Source organism: Siphateles boraxobius, unplaced genomic scaffold, assembly GCF_051911475.1.
Source record: "Siphateles boraxobius isolate OS27281-9 unplaced genomic scaffold, OSU_SipBor_1 11, whole genome shotgun sequence".
Lineage (NCBI taxonomy): Eukaryota > Metazoa > Chordata > Actinopteri > Cypriniformes > Leuciscidae > Siphateles > Siphateles boraxobius.
This window is the reverse complement of record NW_027508711.1, coordinates 13,174,487-13,196,251: the sequence shown is the minus strand read 5'-3', so window position 1 is coordinate 13,196,251 and position 21,765 is coordinate 13,174,487.

The window sequence follows — 21,765 nt, the reverse complement described above, 5'->3', positions numbered from 1 at the left end:
AGCTTTGCTTAGTTCCTTATTGAAAGCATGGATGCTGTCTTTGTAGATGTTATAATGGACTACAAGTTTTGTCTTCCGCCACATGCGCTCTGCTTTTCTGCATTGTCTTTTCATATTTTGCACTGCTGTTGAGTTTCTCCAAGGTGCTTTTTGTCTGCCACTCTTCTTCCTGACTTTCACAGGAGCAATATCATCAATTACACTCTTAACTTTTGAGTTAAAAGAATCAAGGAGAAAATCAACAGAGTCAGCAGATATGCTTGGTGTTAAAGATATAGCCTTCATAAATAGTACACTAGTGTTCTCATTTAAGCATCTCTTCTTGACAGACACAGATCTAGCTTCAATGGCAGGAGAGATCAATATATCAAAGAAAATACAAAAATGATCAGACAGTGCTACCTCCTTAATAACAATTGATGAAATGTTTAGACCCTTACTGATAAGTAAATCTAGAGTGTGTCCACGATTATGTGTGGGTCCATGTACATGCTGAGTCAGATTAAAAGTTTTTAAAACAGTTTTGATTTCTTTTGCCATATTGTTTTCTGCATTATCTATGTGAATGTTAAAATCTCCAGCAATGGCAAAGCAGTCAAACTCTGAGGAAATTGTTGATAACAGTTCTGTTAAGTTCTCAGCAAAAGCTGGAGAGTATTTTGGAGGCCTGTAAACAATGATAAGTAAAATGCGTGGAGCACCTTTTAACACAATACCCAGATACTCGAAAGACGGGTAATTCCCAAATGATATTTGCTTACATTGATAGACATCTTTATAAAGAGCAGCTAAACCTCCGCCTCTTCTGACAGCTCTGCAGACACTCATAAAAGTAAAGTTAGGAGGGGCTGTTTCATTGAGGACTGTTGCACTGCAACTTTCTTCTAGCCAAGTTTCATTTAGCAACATAAAATCCAGGTTGTATGTGGTTATTAAGTCGTTGACTAAAAGTGATTTATTTTTAAGTGAGCGGATGTTTAAAAGTGCTAACTTAACAGTCTTACTTTTTGTCCCCACAGCAATCTTGGTATGTCGTGTAATAGGCACCAGATTAGAAGGGTTTGCTGTACGGCTTTTGAAGGCCTTAGACTTTCTATCATGTAATCGAACAGCAATAGAAAAAGATACAGGCACACTGGGTTCCCGCTTGTTCTGTAAACATTTGAGAAAGTTATTGTTATCATAGCAGGGACCCGACACATATCACTGAGAGCTGGTATCAGTTGTTTTTGGTTCACCTCGAGCCGCTGGAGGGGGGTGTGGGCCCTGGCGCTGTGGCAGAGGCCGAAGAGCTCTCACAGGAGGAGGGGGAGGGCGAGCTGGGCCCGCAGGCTTTGGTGGTTGTGGGGCCTGGCGTTTTTTGGTTGGTATCTGGGGGCTCGCAGCAAAAGAGTGGGATAGTCTAGTTCCAGCATGCACCAGTTGTTCCATTTTCTCTGAGAAGCACAGAAGTGGAGATGCTGGAGAGAGTGATAATGTTTCCGGTGAGAGTGATTTTTGCTCTGGTGTTATTGGAGGCTATAATATGCTGTCCTGGTTTCCCTGGCTGTTTTCCAGAAAGTCGACCTTGGGTGCTGTATCTTGGAGCAGTGCTGGTATGTCACAGTCTGTCTGTGGTGAGCTCTGTGGGCAGGGCTCAGCTGAGATTGTGTCCGTGAGCAGAGGTTGTTGTGGCTGAGTGGTGTTATCACTGTCCTTGTGTGATGTGTCAACCGCATGTCCATTCAGGTGCTGAAGTGAAATCCTGTGGTCATTCATACTGTATCCAGGTGTGTGTGTGCCATTCAGGTTGAGTGGATTGGCACACATTGCAGAAGGATGACGGAGGGAGAAGTAGATATTGTCCTTTAGCACTCTTGAACCAAGTTTGTTTGGGTGGTGGCCATCCTGTTGAAACAGTTGCCTCTGACTCCAGAAAAGATTGAAGTTGTCAATAAAGTTCACTCCTTTTATATTGCAGGTTTTTTGCAGCCATGTATTAAGCCCAAGCAACCGTGAAAACCTGTTTGTTCCTCTTGCTGGGAGTTGTCCACTAATGAATGTTTGAACTTTCAGTCTTTTAAGTGTTTCAAAAAGTTCATTGAAATCCTTTTTAAGAAGTTCCGACTGCTCTTTATGAATATCATTCTTCCCCACATGAATGATGAGTCGATTTGCAGTCTTATGTTTCATCAGAATGTTCTGAAGTTCCCTGTTTACATCAGATGTTGTTGCTTGTGGAAGGCAGCACGTTGTTGTATCCCTGCTATTAATGTTTCTGATTACGGAGTCGCCCACTATCAGAGTCCTGGGCTCGGCAGCACTGTGAGCTGAGTGCCGCTGTCTGCTCGACCTTGAGCCCCAGTTAGCATCAGTGTTAGCTACTGGCTGATTCTGTCTGTGTGCGATCACATTCATCAAATTTGGGGATTCCTCATTCATTAATACTTCAAATCTGTTCTCAAGATGTATAGGCGGTGGTAGGAGACCAGTATTTGCAGTCCTTGTCAGAGCCGTATCTGGGGTAGAGGATGCTACTGCAGTAATATGTGATGCTCGTGACAATCTGATGTCTCGAGTGCCTTTGGGTCTCGCACCCTGTTTGTGCCATCGATTAGTAAAACGATCGGCTTGTTTCTCTACACTCAGTATGGCCTGTCGAGAAGCACTAGATTCATGGGACTCACCGGCTGTATGCTGAGGACGTCCATGACGAAGCTCTGTTGTGTGTTCCGTCTGGTTTGGTGGTCCCGCAATTAACTTTGTTTCAAGAATTGCAATCCTTTGTAAAAGTCTGTGGCAGTTGGAGCAGCAAGTATATTCCAGAGGAGGCATTTTCTTATCCTTATGAATGTAGGCAGTTGTGTTTTCTCTTCCCCGGAATGTAAGCTTTCAGTGGGAGGCTGGTCGAATAAAATAATTCTGCTTTTTTTTGTAGTAATCCAAGCGTTTGAGCACTGTGCTGATTTGCTGAAGTTAAAATTAGGTGATAAAAGGAGATAAAATATAGAAATATAAAAGCGATAGAGCAAAGCGCGGAGCAGTAAGCGAGAGCGTCCGAACAGTAGCTGAGCAGGAAGTAGTTTTTATTCATATTCATATTCATGTGTGTTTTTGAGAATTTAATATTGTGTACGCGCGTTTGCATTGTGTAGTAATAAGTCTACTCAAAAACTGAGCAAGGCGAAAAGACTCTCAGCTTCTGTGGCCAGGTAAAGGCCAGCTTCTGTGGTCTCCACCGCGACTCGATCTGCACCAACTCGTGCATGATGAGTTCCCAAGTACTTCTGGTCTGCTTCCAGTCTTTTTTGTAGCACCCCACGCAGCGCAGACAAAACTGTCCTACAGGTTGGAGGCCGAACAACCCACACCGACTTTCCATCCAAGAGAGCATCCTCCTCTTCAGACATGTGGTCAACTGTTGTAGTCTTCCAGATAGCTGCCTCTTCCTCTTGTCTGGAGAACGCCAGTCCTGCTGCTCAGCAGCTGCAAAATAGGAGGGAAAAAAGTAATTAAACCACTGAAAATATCAAATTGGTTAGTCTTTTACTGAGATTTATATTTATTTACACTTACTCTTCTTTTTCTTTGTCTCATGCGCACAATGATCCTGCTGTCCTCCATCTTGTCTTTGTTCTCATCTTGGGCCATCCTGTAACCCCTTCTAACAGTTTCAAAATACGTCTTGCAGGATGCTAGAGAGAGGAAGATAGTGAGGGGGGAGAATGTGTTTATTTATAACTAACTAATCTATACAGTTGAATAGTTGTAGCCTTGGGACATTCTCTTGTGACTTACCTTTAACAACAGCAGGATCTACGTCCAGTACAGCCATGGAGACGCCATTATAAAGATAGGTTGTGACCTCGAGGTTGTGGGGGGAGGATAGACTGTGGAGCAGTAATTAAAGAAGATTGATTAAAAATATAATTTAGAAGAAAGGACTGTTATGAAACAATAGTTTTAAAGATATACCTTGTCTGTGGGTCATATTTGTGTATGTTGTTTTCCCCATTGTGCAATCTCCGTACAGCTTCCTGTAAACATCCAACATAGTATGAGGGCTCAATTCAAATACATTAATAAATAAAGCACACAAAGTTAAGCGGACACCGCCAAATGTTTGTGACGGTCAGAAAATAACTTACCGCAACAGAATTATTCCCAGCTCTCTTTAATTTCTTTGAAGCAGGTTCCTCTTTTGCCTCTTTGAGCTCATTGATGTCAGCCTCCATCTTATCCAACCTCTTGTCCATCGTCTCCAGCTTTTCAAATATCCTCTTCAAACTTACATTTACCATATACACCAGTCTGTTTTCGTTCGCACTCGGAGTTTGAATAACCACATTGTCCCGACGTAAAGGAGTAACATCTCTACTCTGCTCTCCGTAAAACTCCAGCGATCTTTTGCAAGCCATCTTGAAGAGCAGAGGACACCCAGATACAAACTGCTTTTCAGGGTCTACAGTCTTTGTTGTAGATTGACACAATGTAAAGCAATTATCAGCCCACCTTTCCTGAATACTAATGAGGGGGGCAGGGGAATAGGGTTAATCTTGAGCTGCCAGTCCCAAAAACAAATTAGCATTTAGAAAGCCAAGCCATCAACTAACAGCATGTGGTCAGACAAGTTCCTGTTTTCGGGCCTTTGCGGGCATTTACAGGTACGCATAACAAAGTTCCAAAGATCCCTGCCAAACAGCACATTTAGCGGGAATTCATTGTCTGAATTCTCCCGTATACACCCCTTTTGACGCAGTGACAGTATATTACACGGCCCAGTTTAGAGAAAAAAAAACACTTTTTTTTCTTTGCTTGGCTGTGGCACATTTTAATACTGTCCGAAGTCCTGGTGAACGAAGAAATCTTCACTTAATTTTCTTGTCAAAGTCATTTTGTTACTAACTTATCCCTTTTCCAGGTTTAGTGTAGTTTCTGTTTTATTTCTACATACCTAAATTACTCGATTTGGTTCAAGCAAGAAAATCTTAATTCACTTTAAGCTCCCTTGTTCATTCCGTTTTGCGTGTTGTATAGGTAAAAGTCTCAGCACCTGCGGTGGATTGTGGGAGTCCTTGGTTGACCTCTGTGGGCGAGTCTGCCGACTAGCGTCGCCGGCACTGACCGTGCGGTGGCTCTCGAGTTCTTTTATCTCTGCCACTGGTTGCGGCACGCATTAAGTGACATCAGCAACCTGGTGCTTCGAAGGTTTAACCATCAAGCCGACGCACAAGTCAATTGTTGGGACCGGGGCACAAACCATAGGCGCCACCACACCAGTTCGCTGGTGGGTTCTGGGCCCCGCCCACCTTTGCAGTGGGGTCAGCCGGTTGATATCTCTGAGATTACCAGGTTGTGTTTACGGTCACGCGCTGTTTGAGAGGGCGTAACCGCGACGCAGAGCAACGAAGAGCCCGAGGTCACGGCGGTCAAGTGTTTGGTGCCACGCTCGCTGGGGCCAGCTGGGACCGACCTCAGTTCACCTCAGGTAAAACTGAATTTGGATAAAACCCTGCCACTTTAGTATAAGACACAGAATATTAGATATTCCCCCGGATATATTTTCTGAGTGTTTGGTTTACCTCTTTCTTCCTAAGACACACCCTCTGAGTTATTAGTGGTTACACCACAGTGCAGGTCAATTCACCTAGGTGTTACAATTTCAATTTCAAATTAGCTTTATTAGCATGACTGTGTAACACAATGTTGCCAAAGCATCAACATATTATAAATAAATAATAAAACAAACAGTGAACATATATGTATAAATCATGTCATATGTAGCATTGTAAATAGATAGATAAATAAACACAATCTATCTTAATAAATAGATAAATAAATACATTTGATCACTCTAGAGAATTAGCTGTCTCTGGCGTTGTGAATAGCTATCACATATTTAGCCGCTAGTGCAGCTGTATTAACATCTTCTCCGAGTAAGAAGGCCATTTTTTCAGTGTCACTCAGTTCATAGAATGATGGGATCAAGGCTTCAAATTTGGGCAGAAAACTTTCTCTTATATCGGTATATTTGGGACAGAAGAGCAGAAAGTAGATCACAGTGTCTACAGATCCTCTGCTCTCTCTCTGTCCATGTTTGTCTGTGTCTTCCTCTCTCTATCTCTAGATCGTGGTCACTTAATCTGTATTTGGAGAGGATTTGTCTTTCTTTAAAATGTTTAATAAATAGATAACTGGCCAATTTAGTGGTTCTATTGAGGGTCGAGTAACATTGGACTTTATTATGGAGGTCAAAATGAGCTTTTAGTGATTGATCATGAGTGTCTTTTAGATGTGTGTGTATTTCTTTAACAATAGTTTTAGGGCTGTAGCTGTAGTCAGCGGGGGGTGTAGTCTGATGGACGAGTTGAAGAGCGAGTGTGTTTAGAGGATGAGGTTCTGCTGAGCTTTCATTGGCGAGGAGGGCTTTATATTGGACTGACTCTGGATCAGACTGGTGGAGGTGATGCCAGAACTGAACACATCTCTTCTGGATATCGATGTTCAGCGGGTACAAGCCTAGCTCAGCCCTGCAGGCGGCAGTGGATGTGTTTCGGTGAACCCCTAAAATATTTTTGGCAATTTCCAATTGTAATTTTTCTACTGGTGTTTTATCCCAATTTTCTAAATTTTGTACTGGTCCCCAAATTTCACATCCATATAAAATAATCGGTTTTATTATTGAATTACATAATTTGATACAGGTTTTAATGGGTAATTTTAAGTGGCCGCATCGTGACTTTATAGCATAAAAAGCCCTCCTAGCCTTTTCACTGAGTGTTTTAACAGCCAGACCGAAGCGTCCCGAAGCGCTGATGTCGATGCCCAGATAGCTATAGCTAGTGCTGTGCTGCAGGACCTGGCCTTTATACAGGAGCTGGTGTTTGTGTCCCTGAGATCTGGCCTTCTTCTGGAACACCATTTCTCTGGTTTTGTCCAGATTGACAGTCAGGGCCCAGTCGTGACAGTAGTGTTTCAGCAGGGACAGGCTCTGCTGAAGGCCCTCAGGTATTCGGGACAGCAGGACCAGATCATCCGCGTACAGCAGACATCTGACCTCTGACCCCTGACCTGTGTGTGCTGTAGAGTGAGGCCGGGGACAGTAGATCTCTCCAGCGCTGATGCCAGATCATTGATGTAGATGTTGAATAGAGTTGGACTCACACTGCAGCCCTGCGTCACTCCACGGCCCTGCTGGAAGAACGCGCTTCTGTGGTTCCTGATTTTCATCGCACTTTTGCTGTTGCTGTACAGAGATTTGATAATATCAAACGTAGTAGACCATCATGCCAAATTGAGTCGAATGCTTTTTTAAAGTCTACAAAACATGCAAATATTTTCCTTTATTTGTCCTTGATGTTTTTGTTGATGAGTGTGTGAAGAGAATAGATGTGGTCGGATGTGCGCTGTTTTGGTAGAAAACCAATCTGTGCTTTATTTAAAATGTTGTGTGATGAGATGTGTGAGACAATGCGTGTGTTTATGATCCTGCAGAACAGTTTTCCTAAAGCACTGCCCACACTAATGCCGCGATAACTATTAGGGTCGAATCGATCACCTTTCTTAAATATGGGGGTGATGATTCCTTCAGACCAGCTCTCAGGGAAGCTTTCGGACCAGAACACCAGATTAAATAGTTTAGCTTGTTTTAAGTTTTAAGCATGCAGGGACGGCTGAGCTTAAGCATTTTGTTACTAATGTGATCTTGTCCACATGCTTTCTTCAATTTAAGATTTTTAATATGTTCTAATATTTCAGATATTGTTATAGATTTATCTAATGGATTTTGATAATTTTTAATTGTTTTCTCCAAGTTTTCTCCAAGAGGTTGGTTAAGGTCGGCTGGTGCAATTTTTCGATACAAATTTTCAAAGTAAGATTTCCAAATTGTGCCATTCTGGAGTGACATCTCTAATTTGGGTTTTTCGAGTTTTTTATATAAGTTCCAGAAAGTGTTTTGATCTACCGAATTATCAATTTCATCAATTTTGGATTTAAAATATTGTTCTCTTTTGTTCCACAAAAGTCTTTTATAATTTTGCAGACAGTCTGAATAAGAAAGCCGTAATGTCTGGCTGGACGGATCTTTGTACTTTTTGTTAGAGAGTCTCCTCAATTCTTTTCTGAGACCTGCACATTCATCATCGAACAAGACATCCTTTTTCATTCTCTGTTGGTTTGTTTTATGTTTGCTTTGCTGTTTAATGTTAGATAGAGTCATCAATATTTTGAATATGTAATTTAAGTTTTTTGTTGCTAAATTTATTCCATTAATATCTAAAGTGCAATCGGTGGACATAAATTCATCCAGCATTTTTAATATTGTAGGACTGTTCATATTTTCTTTGAATTGATCCGAGTTGGATTGATTCCATTTAAGTTTGGGTTTCAAAGGAAACAGTTTTTCAGAATGAAGTGGAGAAGTTTTAGTTATTTCACTCGGGGGTTTCAGATAAAGCACAGCTTGGGTCAATATCTGTTATTGAATAATCAACCACACTGGTTCCTAATCTGGAGCAGTAAGTGAATCTACCTAATGTATCTCCACGAGTTCTGCCATTGATGATGTAGAGACCTAAACCTTTACAGAGTTTTAACATTTGTTTTCCATTAATTTTTACTGAGTTATCATAGCTGTTTCTTGGTGTGATATTCAATGAGGAATGAAACGTGGTGTTATTGAGGATGTGGTCATTATCTACAATATTTACATAATCAATTTCTCGCCCTGTTCTGGCGTTTAAGTCTCCGCAGACGAGGAAATTTCCTCTGGACTGAAAGTGTAAGATGTCAGCCTGTAATGTTGGAAAGCTGTCCTCTTCGTAGTAGGGAGAGTCGTGAGGTGGGATATAGACGGCACATAGGTAAAGATTGGACTGTGATATGATGGATTTCATTTCAAGACAAATAGAAGATTTTCCACTTTTAGCAATTTTAATCGAATGTTTTAAATCGTCTCTGTGACATATAAGTATTCCACCTGAGTCTCGGACACATTTTATTTTAGAATTTTTTGATGAAGGAACTATAATTTCGTTGTATCCTATTGAACACTGTAAAGTCTCATTACTACGACACCACGTCTCATGAAAGATACAGATGTCCATATCAGTTACACTGCTGAGTAAGTCTTGGTCTGCAGTCATATTACTAAACGTAGAAGAGTGCAGACCTTGAATATTTCAACTACTGATTTTAAAAGATTTCATGGGTGCTTCTATAATGTGTCTGTGTATATGTGTGTGTGTGTGTGCGTGTTTTATGCAGGTTATGTCCTCAGTCTGGAGCAGATGATGTGCAGCAGATGCCTTATCTGGTTGAGTTCAGCGGCTGCAGGGTTCTGGGGTTGTTGAGCGGCCGCTACGTAGCTCCTGTGTTGTGATGGAGGGCCGAGGGCCGGTCTGGGCTCTGCTGGAGGACGAGGGCTTCTCTGTGTTGTGTAGCTCTTGTGTTGTGATGGAGGACGAGGAATTCTTGGTGGCTGAGAGCTTCTCTTGTTATCGAAGTTTCTGTTTCTTGCTGTGTTTCCAAGGGCTGTGCTTTTCAGCACTCTGGCGAAGACTTTCACTCCTTGCTTGTTGAGATGTACGTGGTCATACATATGATGAGGCTGTATATCTTTGTGATGGGCGAGATGAACATTAGGAATGAGTGCGCAGCTTCTGGAGAGTTCCACATTATTCCCGTGGATCACGTGGAAGGGCACGTCGGTGCATGGCAGCAGTGTGGACAGAGTTATTCTGGCCTGTGGGAAACACTGTGTGGCTCTGATCGCCACCTCTCTCATCACAGGAGCCACACGGCCCTTCATGGCCCTTAAGTCATTTGTCTCTGTGTGAATTATTATGTGCTTGTAGTTTTCGTGTTTACTCTCCGGCAGGATCTGAAAAGCACTTCTTGTGTTTGGACACCAGATTTTCTTGGCTCTCATGTTTGGTAATAGAAGCTTCTCACTGACATATTTCCCATTGGAGTCAGTCAGGATAAGAGCGTGTGTTTCTGTCGGGTCCTGTGCAGCGGAGCTGTTGATCTGGGATGCTGGATCAGTCTAGCAGTGAGGCTCTTCCACTGGTAGCTGTTCAGGTTGAGGAGTTTCCATGAGCATCTCTGGACGAATCAAGGGTTTAGCAGAAGACTCTGTGGGTGCTGAAACAGAACTGAGTCTTTCTTTTAGGTCAGTGATGAGTTCATCTTTGGTGTGAAGAACTGATTTCAAGGCAGAGAACTCCTCCTGCATTTCTTTTCTAACGTCTGTTAGTTGTCTTCCTAAAGTTGTTTTTACTTCCCTCAGTTCATCTTTAGTTTGCTGAAGTTCTGTTGACATTTCTTCTCGTTGTCTCTGCAGATATTCAACTTCTTGTTTTAAGTTCTTTATGTCGATTGTCACTTGTTCCATGTTGATTTCTTTCAGGTGAAAGTATTAACTCTTTTATCTCCACTACTTCTACTTCCAGGGATGAAAAATTGTCTTTCATTCTTGACATTGGAGATGGGATCGCAGTTGCTGAAGTCGCTGTCATCTTCTGGACTGCTTTTCCAGGGGACACATCAATGTTCATATTTTTGTCAGCTTCATCAGACAGGGCCAGTGTTGGTAACACTTTAAGGTAAGGGTACATGAATTATCATAAATTCATGCATGAATTCTGCATTCATTCATGCATTAATATCTCATGAATCATCAGGAACTAACACAAGTTCAACATTTTTCATTCATGACTTCATGGACGAACAACACCTTAATTAAAACATTAACTAAGATGAGCACATCATCATGAGTTATGATTTATTACGCATGATCATGATGTTTTCTTTGTTCACAGTTATGCCACCATTAATAGCACATTGTTCATCAGTGTTTCAAAGGACTAGTCACCACCATGATTCATGAGATATTAATGCATGAATGAATGCAGAATTAATGCATGAATTTAATTCTGCATTCATTCATGCATTAATATCTCATGAATCATCAGGAACTAACACGAGTTCAACGTTTTTCATTCATGATTTCATGGATGAACAACGCTTTAATTAAAACATTAACTAAGATGAGCACATCATGATGAATTATGATTTATTATGCATGATCATTATGTTTTCTTTGTTCTTTGTCTAGGTCAGTGACCTAGTCACCACTTTAGTTGAGGGGCCACACACATGATGAAGTCCTTGATAGATAATGCTTAGTTAATGATGACTACTGTATTTGAATGTCGACAGAATTTGTGTGCTATGAGTTGCGATTGGTCTATTTTGGGGTCTGTCCAATACAGTAGTCATCATTAACTAAGCATTATCTACCAATGACTTCATCATGTGTGTGGCCCCTCAACTAAAGTGGTGACTAGGTCACTGACCTAGACAAAGAACAAAGAAAACATAATGATCATGCATAATAAATCATAATTCATCATGATGTGCTCATCTTAGTTAATGTTTTAATTAAAGCGTTGTTCATCCATGAAATCATGAATGAAAAACGTTGAACTCATGTTAGTTCCTGATGATTCATGAGATATTAATGCATGAATGAATGCAGAATTAATGCATGAATTTATAAATGAATTCATGATAATTCATGTACCCTTACCGTAAAGTGTTACCCCAGTGTTTTTATTAGTTCAAAATCCTCAATAAAGACCTTGAGAGCAGACTCTGATCCCTGGACCATGACAGTGCCATTTTGATACAAGTTCAGGGTCAAAAATCTTGTTTCATCATTTTTTTCAGCATCTTCAAATGCTAAGATCTGTCTGCCTTTACAGATTCCTTTTTTCTTGATAAAGGTGAGATGATGACAGAAGGCAGTGTGCCACAAAGGGCTGTGTTCGGTGTAGAAGAGCAGGTTGTTCATGGCACTGTCGTCCTGTAGTTCAGCAAACAGTGTGTCAGGGCTCTCCTTCATCTGCTTGTGTCTGAGCATCAGCCTGGAGTGCTCAGAGCTCTTCTGAGGGTAGATGAAGGTGCAGGGCCAAGATGATGCGCTGGCCATTGTTGATTTGGAATGTAAACAATCAACTGAAATAACTGCAATTGTTTTGATTTGTTTTGTTTTTCATCTCTCAGTGAATATATATAACCCAAAAATGGGAAAAATATGACTTTCACTGGTCTCTTTACAATTCCAGTTGTGTCCAAAATGTTCAAAAATGTTTTTCAGTGCTGTTCTTTTAAACAGAAATCAGGCAAAAGTCCAAAGAGAGATAAATAGTACTGTCTATTTAAAATATCTTTACCTCTCTTTTCTCAACTATAAGTTTTCTTATAGTTGTTGTTGTTTGTTGCTTGATGTTATCCTTTCCAACATGAATATCCTCAGATTCAGGTGTGACAGTTTAAAAAAAAATAAAAACTGTCCAGATTCAACAAAATCTTTGTTTAGATGTTGTATAGGTGTTGTTGAATGTTGAATCCTCTATTTTCTTTAACTTGTTGGCAAATAAATCTTATTTTTCTTGCAATTTATCTGGAGCTCAACTCAAGTGTGACATTCTCTCATGGAACTCTCTCTCTCACTGCTATACTGTTACTTTCACTGCGATATATTTGTTTTTTTTTCCCTCTCGATCTTCTCTTCCTATTGTTTTGTTTTGATCTGTTGTGATTTGTTTCTTTAGGTTCACAGAGAGACCCCAAGGAAGCTAAATAATAGAGTGACAACCAAGCAGCCTATATTTCGGGTCCCACGCTGACCCGCGTAAATTGGCCCGCCTAATTGTCTACATCAGTTAGCCAAAATTTCGATAGACGGCACGGCCGTACTACAGCTCCTTAGCCTCAAGACAAGCTTGCATTGGCCCTTTTTGTGTGTATTGTGTTTCTCTCGCCTACAGTGAACCAGAATGTCATGTGCCTCCAGTCCCATTGGAACAATTGGATGCTTGGTTAAGTGCCATGACAACCGTCTGTCTGCCCAAGGACGCTGGCGACCAAAAACCCCTGACCCGACAGGAACTGGACGCCGACGTAGACCGGCTAATGTCCAACAACCCCACGCAGGCCTACAGTTCAAAGGAATGGAGCCGGATAATCGGAAGTCTAGCTCACAATTTAGTGGCACAGGCACGCTTGGCGGAGGAAGATAACCTGGAGCAGGAGGCCACAACGCTTAAACTCATAACTGAGGAGGAAGTGGAAAGACTTCAAAATGCCCTGTCTGACTGGGACACAGACCAAAGAGAGCAGTCGGAGAGGAAAACCGGAGAGGAAAACCGGAGAGGAACTCGACGAAAAACTCCAACAAGGTGAAGATCTCCTGGCAAGAGCAGAGACTGAACTCAAAGAAAAAGACGCTAAAGCAAAGGCCTGTGAAAAGCACTTACAAGCGGCCCGAGCTGAAATCCACAAACTTGCTCAGCAGAGACACAATCTATGAACTTGACATTGAACAAAAATATGAACTTGACAATGTCCAAAGAGAGTTGAAACACTCTTATAAACTGCAGAGTGACCGGGAAGGGGAAACGCACACCACAGAGTTTCCCCTGACCAACCGGTCCTTATCTTTCAGCCTAGAACTAAGAGCTGAAAAGGGGGGCGGAAGCCCACTGTTTAAGACACCACCAGCCAGCCCACAAGAACCCCGTCAGCAGTCAGGGGGGGGCCTTCCAAAGAAACCCTGCCACTTACCACGGCACGGCCCCCAAAGAACTTGACAGGCTGGCCAGACACATCCCTACGTTCACTCCGAACCCTGCAGGAGGGCACGACGTGCATGCCTACCTGCAAGACATTGACTTGGAATTTCAAAACGTTGTTCCTGCGGAATCTCCATCCTACCCTATCGCATCATCCCGGGGTTTTAGCCGAGCCACGGACTATGTCGATCCAACAGCTACGGGACTTGGCCCACAAAGCTTACACCAAGCAAAACACTGTGTCTGAAAAGACTGAAAAACCTCACAATCTACCCTGTCTCTGAGCACTACTCAGAGCTGGCTCTAAAGGGCGCCCCACAACACCACAGCCCTTCTCACAGAGAGTCAGAACCGTTCCAGGCCAGCAGAGGGCAGCACAACCGTGATGGTGCGCGTCCTAGACACCAGATCGAGCGCTCTGAAAGGTTCTGGGAAGCCAGCCAGCTACCCAGAAATAGCCGACCCCCATCACCAAGAACCCCAAGCCCAGAAACCGGCCATGGAGCCCCTCTCGAATTGCCACTGACGAGCCGAGGTCTGAGCCCACATCAGATAGAAATCGTATGGCCCCGTCAGAGACTGCAGAGATCCTGAAGGTGCTAAAAGAGCTTCTTCACAGGAAAATTCACAAGGGAAACAGGAAGGATGAGCCCGACATCCTGTGTCTAAGCGTAAGACCAAGCACCCGGAACACTGCTCGTCAGCCACAGACGATAGAGCGAACTGTTGACCTCAGACGTGACAGCATCACACAACCACCACAGCTGACGGGTGCTCATCAAGAGCATGACAGCAGAATTTCCCACAACTGGGTCCAACATCATAAAGGACCAGGAAATGCTGTTTTGGCTAACTGCCCCCATAGCGAACCACACGAGACCGGCCCTTACAGCCCATCGATCACCACACCAGACCCGACGCCAAAACTCCTGGGGAACTTAATCGAAAAGGGAAACTTTACCTTGCTGTGACGCTGGAAAATGAGGTGAGACTTGAAGCCTTGATAGACACAGGCTCAGACCTCACTTTGATATCAGCTGAACTTTTTGAAAGACTCAGATTGAAAGTTAGGACACAAGATCGAACTCTTACATGTCAAACGTCTGAGCTGACCTTGCCAGCCTACAGCCAGAACGACATCCGGCTCGAACAGGTAGCTCCCATTCATCTGACACTTGGTTCTATGGGTCTGATCCACCCAGTGTACATCTCACAAATGAACACTTACCCACTTCTAATTGGCAAAGATCTGCTAGATCGCTTTGTGCCTTTAATGGACTTCAAACAGCTGAAAGTTTGGGCTCAACTGTGAGAACCTCTCCCCCTTCAGTCACACAGGTCACCAGAGCCAGACTGTCAGGTCACCGAGATCACGGGAACTCCCCCAGCCAGCCATGGGTACACTGCCTCAGCACCAGGTCAAGGTTCAAGTTCGCTAACCTACACCCTCCAGCTCACCAAAGACTGCGATAAGTCCATGAACACTATGAGCAACCACCTCTCAGACCCCTCCAACCACCCACGCACGCCATCTGAACCCACCGACAACCGGTGCCCCATACAACTGCAGTACACCAAGCACATGCTGCGTGCACAGGACAACATTACACGTTATGCACCTGATGCCATCACAGCGCCAAGGCTTATGGTGCCACAGTGCAAAAGGGGGGTCATGCCAATGTATGCCCATGACGCATCATGTGCTGCACACCGCAGCACCAGAGCCACTTACGAGACACAGAAGCAAGTGGCACACTGGCGTCCTCGTAACGAAAAGACTGTCCTAGCCAACCAAGGACGACACTCGCTGAAATTTTACTTCCATACACCGCCCTGCGACTCGACCCTCGAAATGTCTACCATGCGCACTACCCAAGAGCGGTAGCCCAGTACAGCTGGGCAGGTGCCTGATGGGCAGAAACCGCCCTCAACCACGCTGAAGCCGATGTCGGGCACACCCTGAACCAGACCATGTAGATTCAAGTCCCACGAGGAGCCATCCTCCACCTGGACGACCTAGCCTTGTACCACCTCCCGAGTGAAGAATACCAATCTGAACTAGAGATTCCACCCTTCTTTAGGGATCGCAACTTCACTCTCGATCCAGAACTGGAAAATTGGATTCAGGAAGGGGGGTCACAGATCATCGACATCACTCCCCTTGACAGAGCCCTCCAAGCATTGTCCAGAATGCCTATCCTGAACGCTTCACCTGTCGTCCAAGCATGGACCGCTGCTGACACCGCCCTGTGCATTCCGACGATCATTGGCCACACCCTAACCTTGGTCTTAGCCTACATCCTGTACTGACGAATCAACAAAATGCGAGCCTCTACAGCCAAGCTCACAAAAGCCGTGTCTGGAGGGTTCCGGAGGGGCCCTCGGAAAGAAGACTCCCCGCCAGAGAACGTTGTGAACCTCATCGAGCTGAGCCCTCACACCTAACAACCATCTGCAGCATCCTACTTTCATGATTCACCTGCCATCTGACTAGTGTGATCATGATGGTTCGACGAGGCCCACACACACGGGTCCTGCCGAACCATCAAGGGGGGACTGTAACAGCAAGCAGATGGTCAGTTCTGCCATTTGATTAAATTACTGGTTTCTAATTTGCAAACACAGCTCCACTCTTCGTAGACTGTGACACAAAGCAAATGGTCAAGCCAAGTCAAGTCATCCTCATTTATATAGCGCTAATAAATGGTGTTTGAACTTGATTAAGTTACTGATTCTGATTCGCACATGCGGCACTTTTCTCTAATGAGTAAACAAAGGAATGCCCTGTTTTACCGACATGTGACCAAAAGGCGCCGCTCTGGCTGGTGATCCCGCAGGGAACTCCCCAGGATCTCCTCTGATTTGACACCTCACAAAAAAGACGAACATTGTGTAACCAGATGTTCAACTACTACTCCGATGTTAAACTCATCAATTCAAAGAATACGCACACACATATAATTCCCCGGAGGGGGGTGGTGAGCAAGAGTTCACCACGTCCGCCGAACGCTGAATGACCCTGATACACACACACACACACACACACACACACACACACACACACACACACGCGCACACAGGAACACTCATTTGTGACCACTGTGTCACATGTCTGTCCTGTCTTGGTTATGCACTTGAATGTTTTGTTATGTTGGGCCATGTGCTCTTGTTATTGTCTGGTCCCTCCCCCTTGTTATCTGATTATTGGTTTATTTGTCCCACCTGATATCCTCGTTACCTGCCTTATTTGCCTTCCTATTTAGTCTGCCTGTGTTTGCTGTCCTGTGCTCATTCGTTGTATTTGTTACGTGTATTCGTCGTGTTGAGTTCTGTTCCTGCCTTGTTTGTTCTGGATTAAGTTTGTACGTTGTAGTTTTCTTTTGTTTATTTTATGTGTTGGTCTTTATTAAATACTTCTACTCTGCACTTGAATCCACGGATTTATTCCACACCACGCACCGTGACAGAACGTACGAGCCAATATGTGGATTCAGCGGAGCGAACTTTGTCCTGCAGAAAGGGAGAATGGCATTTCTCTTTTAAAATGTTTCTCCCTGTGCGCTCAAAGGAATGAGGAGAGGAGGGCAGCAGAGTCTTCTCCACTGGTCTCTTCGGGAAGAAAATCATCATCACTGGATCCGTCCAGTGTTGGTACTCAGTCGATGGTTTTAGCCACCCCCGAGTCTGCGCATATCCGTCAGAAGGGACGGAGGAGGAGGAGGAGACCTGCACCTGTTCACGTCCCGTCTGCCCAGTCAGAGACTGTTCACGTTCCGTCTGCCCAGTCAGAGACTGTTCACGTTCCGTCTGCCCAGTCAGAGACTGTTCACGTTCCGTCTGCCTTCATGGACCTGGACTATCTGGAGCGTCTGGCTCGGATCCTGGACATGCCCGTGTCTGCTGTTCCAGAGCCGGAGCCAGTGACTGCTGTTCAAGAGCCAGAGCCAGTGTCTGCTGTTCCAGAGCCGGAGGCAGAGCCATTGCCTGTTCCAGAGCCGGAGGCAGAGCCAGTACCCGTTCCAGAGACGGAGGCAGAGCCAGTGCCGTCTGCCTTCATGGACCTGGACTATCTGGAGCGTCTGACTCGGATCCTGGACATGCCCGTGTTTGCTGTTCCAGAGTCGGAGCCAGTATCTCCTGTTCCAGGGCCGGAGTCAGTGTCTGTTCCAGGGCCGGAGCCAGTGTCTGTTCCGGGGCCGGAGCCAGTGTCTGTTCCGGGGCCGGAGCCAGTGTCTGTTCCGGGGCCGGAGCCAGTGTCTGTTCCGGGGCCGGAGCCAGTGTCTGTTCCGGGGCCGGAGCCAGTGTCTGTTCCGGGGCCGGAGCCAGTGTCTGTTCCGGGGCCGGAGCCAGTGTCTGTTCCGGGGCCGGAGCCAGTGTCTGTTCCGGGGCCGGAGCCAGTGTATGTCCCGGGGCCGGAGCCAGTGTCTGTTCCGGGGCCGGAGCCAGTGTCTGTTCCGGGGCCGGAGCCAGTGTCTGTTCCAGAGCCGGAGCCAGTGTCTGCTGTTCCAGAGCCGGAGGGAGAGCCAGTGCCCTTTCATGAGCCGGAGGCAGAGCCATTGCCCGTTCCAGAGCCGGAGGCAGAGCCAATGCCCGTTCCAGAGCCGAAGGCAGAGCCAGTGCCCATTCATGAGCCGGAGGCAGAGCCATTGCCCGTTCCAGAGCCAATGCCCGTTCCAGAGCCAGAGGCAGAGCCAATGCCCGTTCCAGAGCCAGAGGCAGAGCCAATGCCTGTTCCAGAGCTGGAGCCAATGTCTGTTCCAGAGCCGGTGCCTGTTCCAGCGCCAGAGCCAGTGTTTGTTTCTGTGTTTGTGTCTGTTCTTGTGACTGTTACAGTTCTTGTGGCTGTCCTGAGCCGGTGTCTGCTGGTCCTGAGCCGGTGTCTCTTGGTCATAGCCGGTGTCTGCTGGTCCTGAGCCGGTGTCTGCTGTTCCTGAGCCGGTGTCTGCTGGTCCTGCGCCTGAGCCACCGCCCTGGCCGCCCGAGGGGTCTGCTCCACCCTGGCCGCCCGAGGGGTCTGCTTCGCCCTGGCCGCCCGAGGGGTCTTCACCGCCCTGGCCGCCCGAGGGGTCTTCCCCGCCCTGGCCACCCGAGGGGTCTTCCACGCCCTGGACGCCCGAGGGGTCTTCACCGCCCTGGCCGCCCGATGGACTCTGTGTTTCGCCCTGGCCGCCCGATGGACTCTGTGTTTCGCTCTGGCCGCCCGATGGACTCTGTGTTTCGCCCTGGCCGCCCGATTGGACTCTGTGTTTCGCCCTGGCCGCCCGATAGACTCTCTGTTTTGCTCTGAGTCTGTGGTAGATCTGTAAGCAAGCGTCAAAGCTTTGAATTTGATGCGAGCAGCGAGTGGTAGCCAATGCAGTGAGATGAATAGAGGAGTGACGTGAGACCTTTTGGGCTCGTTGAAGACAAGGTGGGCTGCAGCATTCTGGATCATTTGTAGAGGTTTAGTAACACATGATGGAAGTCCAGCCAGAAGAGCATTGCAATAATCAAGCATAGAAATAACCAGGGCCTGGACGAGAAGTTGTGTTGCATGCTCAGTTAGGAAAGGCCTGATCTTCCTGATGTTATACATTGCAAACCTGCATGATCGAGCTGTCTTTGTAATGTGGTCTTTGAAGGTCAGCTGGTCATCAAATATTACTCCAAGATTTCTGACCGACGTTGATGGGGTGTTTGAGGATGACCTAGCTGAATAGTGAAGTCGTGCTGTAGAGACGGTTTGGCAGGGAGAATGAAAAGCTCAGTCTTTGCCAGGTTGAGCTGCAGGTGAAGTTCCTTCATCCATGCCGAGATGTCCGCCAGAAACCTTGAGATATGTGCAGCTACTGTGGGATCATCTGGTTGAAATGAGAGGTGGAGCTGTGTGTCATCAGCATAGCAATGGTAAGAGAAACCATGTGCCTGTATGATGGGTCCCAATGATGTGGTGTAGATGGAGAAGAGGAGCGGTCCAAGAACTGAACCCTGAGGAACCCCTGTGTTCCGTTGATGTGCTTTGGATACCTCGCCTCTCCATGTAACCCTGAAGGACCTACCTGTGAGATAGGACTCTAACCAGTGGAGGGAAGTTCCTTTGATGCCCAGTGATGAGAGGGTGGACAGAAGGATCTGATGATTCACAGTGTCGAAGGCAGCAGAAAGATCCAGCAGAATGAGAACTGAAGATTTGGAAGCAGCTTTTGCGATCCGCAGGGCTTCTGTGACCGACAATAGTGCAGTCTCGGTTGAATGGCCTTTCTTGAAGCCAGGTTGACATCTAGCTGGTTGGTCAGAGACAGGAAAGATGACACTTGGTTGAAAGCAACTTGTTCAAGTGTTTTCGCAATGAATGGTAGGAGAGAGACAGGTCTGTAATTCTCTAAAAGTGATGTGTCTAATGTTGTTTTTTTAAGCAGTGGAGTTACCCGAGCCTGCTTGAATGCTGTAGGGAAAATGCCAGTGTGGAGGGATGAATTGATGATGTGTGTGAGTGCTGGTAGAAGTGTGGGAGAGATGGCTTGTAGAAGGTGTGAGGGGATGGGGTCTAGAGGGCAGGTGGTAGGATGACTGGAGAGGAGAAGTTTAGATACTTCTTCCTCGGTTAGCGGAGAGAAGGTAAATAGAAGGTTTCTGGTAGTGGGAGAGGATGGTTTGGGTTCCTGTGTGTGTGGAGTTGAGAACTGACTGCTGATAGAGGTTGTTTTGTTGGTGAAGAAGTTAGCAAAGTCATCAGCAGTTAAAGAGGAGGTGGGTGATGGTGGAGGTGGACAGAGGAGAGAGTTGAATGTCTTGAAAAGTGTTTGTGTGTTAGAGGCGCTGTTGATCTTGCTGTGGAAATATGAAGATTTTGCAGCGTGAACATCAGCAGAAAAGGAAGAGAGCAGAGATTGATACATACTCAGGTCAGACGTGTCTTTTGATTTGCGCCATTTCCTCTCCATTGCCCTGAGTTTGGTCCGGTTTTCGCGAAGAACCTCAGATAACCAGGGGTTAGAGGGAGTAGCGCGTGCTGGCCTGGAGGAGAGAGGGCAGACATTGTCTAAAGAAGAAGTTAAAGTGTAGCATAAAGTATCTGTTGCGGTATTCACATCTAGAGATGAGAATTGTGAGGGTGAGGGAAGTGAAGATGACACAGCAGAGGAAAGATCGGAAGGAGAAAGTGAGCGCAGGTTACGTCTGAAAGTAACTGGTAGGGGAGTTGGTGGAGCATGGGTAGTGAGTTGTAGATTGAAAGTAATGAGGAAATGATCTGAAACATGGAGTAGTTTCACCAAAATGTTGTCTGGGATGCAGTTGCGTGTGTAAACCAGGTCCAGTTGGTTGTCTGATTTGTGAGTACCAGTGGTGATGAGCCGTTTGAGATCGAATGAGGCTAAAAGAGAGATGAAGTCTGTTGCATACGCCTTTTCTAGATGAATATTGAAATCACCAAAGACTACGAGTGGGGTGCCATCCTCAGGGAAAGAGGACAGCAGCAGATCCAGCTCCTCAACAAAGCTTCCCAGTTGACCTGGGGGGCGATAAATAACTACAATATGGATCCTAATGGCAGTTGTAAATGTAATTGCATGATACTCAAACGAGTTGTTATTGCATAGAGAAGAGATAGTTGAGTATTTCCAGTTGTTAGAAATGAGAAGACCAGTACCCCCACCCCTCCCAGACTGGCGAGGGGTGTGGGAGAAAGAGAAGTTGTTAGAGAGAGCAGCAGGGGTTGCTGAGTCTTCTGGACGGATCCAGGTCTCAGTCAAGCCCAATATATTAAGAGTAGAATAAGATGCAAAGGCTGGAATGAAGTCAGCTTTATTGACTGCTGACTGACAATTCCATAGACTTTAGACATAGACATTATTGTGATCAGAGAAATACAATGGTATTGAATCCTTAACCCAAAGTGCAACATGATGCATTCTTTTATTAATACCAGTTATAAGTGTATTATGACCCAGCTCTGTCTCCTCTGTACATTGCCCGGAGGGGGTGTACTTCGCGAGCAAAGAAGTTTGCCGCCACACCTCCTCCCAAACGATTGGATCAGGCACGTAAGAAAGGCGTGCCTCTAGCTCCTTCAAAACTCGGGGCGCCACGTCTGTTCTTTGCAGTTTCTATGCCAGAGAGAGGTCCACACTTTCCACTACGAACTCCAGCCGGAGTTCTTCGTCGT